The sequence below is a fragment of the Durio zibethinus genome, chromosome 27 (genome assembly GCF_047325235.1).
Source record: "Durio zibethinus cultivar Kanyao isolate XHJ-2024 chromosome 27, ASM4732523v1, whole genome shotgun sequence".
Taxonomy (NCBI): domain Eukaryota; kingdom Viridiplantae; phylum Streptophyta; class Magnoliopsida; order Malvales; family Malvaceae; genus Durio; species Durio zibethinus.
Window position 1 is genome coordinate 6,569,159 of NC_143188.1, and position 1,835 is coordinate 6,570,993.

Here is a 1,835-nt window from a genome sequence, read left to right on the forward strand (position 1 = left end):
GAATTCTTTTAATTTAATAAGTATTGTTTTCAAGATCTCTCTTTTCTTATTTTCAAGTTTACAAATCTTGTTGTTTTTCTTTATATTCGGCAAAGCATTATTTTTATTTTCAAGATCAATCCAAGTTCTCTTTTATTTCTTGCAAAATTTTGCCAACATTTTCTTAATTGTTCTTTAAGTTATTTTTATGCAATCTTTATTCTAAGTCTACTTCAAGCATTCGACCCTCTCAACTTTCTTTATTTTTCAAGCTTTCAATTACTGTTTTCTTAGATATAGTTTTTGATAATATTCTTTTACTTCTTAAGTGGTTGTTAGTAAAGTCAAGATCCTTGCCTACACATCGCCTTTAATCTTTACTTTCCCTGTAACCAAACCTTAAATTTTGATTTGTTTAGATATAAAATCTTAGAGTTTCCTCTTTGGTTATTTGTGAGCAACCCAAAAATACATTCTACAATCCTTGAAGAGATAAGACTAGAATACATCATTTTGTTATTTGATCTGTGCACTTATAGGATACATGAAAAATAGCAATCAAGTTTTTGGTGTCATTGTTGGGGATTATAATTGTGTTCATAATATCAATAAAAAAATTTTCAACTCTTATAATCTAAATATTTTCTTTTATTTATTTACTTTTCTTTGCTTTTCTTTACTATTTTCCTATTTTCATGCATAGATTTAAAATTGTTGACTTAGCTCTTATTAATCAGGAAATTGAATGCATCTTTAGAAAAAATAGAAAAGAACAATCAACACCACTTACACCAACTCCAATGGCTAATGCAAACAATGAGGGGCAAATAACATTAAGGGACTATGCAGTTCCCAATGTAAATGGTTTACAACCATCTATTATAAGGCCAACTATCCAAGCCAACAACTTTGAAATCAAGCTTTTAGTCATACAAATGGTCCAAACTTTTATGTAATTTGGAGGGTTACCAAGAGATGATCCAAATCTCCACATTTCTAACTTTCATAAATTATGTGACATTTTTCACTATAATGATGTTTTTGATGAAGCAATTAGACTAAGATTAGTTCTTTTTTCTCTCACGGACAAGGTGAAAAGTTGGTTGTCTTCTCTACCACTTGATTCAATCATAACTTGGGATGACTTAGTCTAAAAGTTTATAGCAAAGTTTTTACCACTAGTAAAAATAGCCTAGCTAAGGAATGAGATCACCACTTTTCTACAAGTTGATGGTGAAACATTATATGATGGATGGGAAAGATTCAAGAAGCTGCTAAAAAAATGCCTATACCATTGTTTAGCCCAATGGATCCAAATCTAGATCTTTTACAATGGTCTCACACCACTTATGAGAATCACTTTAGATTTAGCTGCTGGAGGGGCAACAATGAGCAAGACTCATGAGAAAGCTAATAAGCTTATTAAAGAGTGGTTGCTAACAATTACTAGTGGGGCATGAAAATAAAGTTTAGTATGTCTACTAGTTTATTTGAGGTTAATGCTATTATTTCTATCAATTCCCAATTAGCTGCCTTTAGTAAAAAAATTGAAGTATTAGGAAGCCAACCCCAAGCCAACCTTGTGAATACTATATAAAGCCCTTTTTATTTTCTATTATATCTATGAAAGATCTCATTCCTCAGAAAGATGTCAATTTAGAGTAGAACTAGTCTAGTACCTCCAACAAGCCAAATGAAACAACAATTCTTATAACAATACCTATAATCTTGGATGACAAAACCACCCAATCTTTTATTAGAGCCAACCAAACCACCAATCCACCAACAACCAAAATAAGAACTACCACCCAAATCCATAAACCTATAACTTACCCTAAGAAAATAAACCCACCTTT

General features: G+C 31.0%; 1 non-coding gene across 1 annotated transcript; it reads right to left on the reverse strand.

Moving 5' to 3' along the window:
• Positions 1 to 1,173: 1,173 nt before the first annotated feature.
• On the reverse strand, positions 1,174 to 1,279 carry LOC149510877 (small nucleolar RNA R71). Its single transcript, XR_016334904.1, has one exon. It is a non-coding gene; the product is annotated as a small nucleolar RNA R71 (small nucleolar RNA).
• Positions 1,280 to 1,835: the final 556 nt, after the last annotated feature.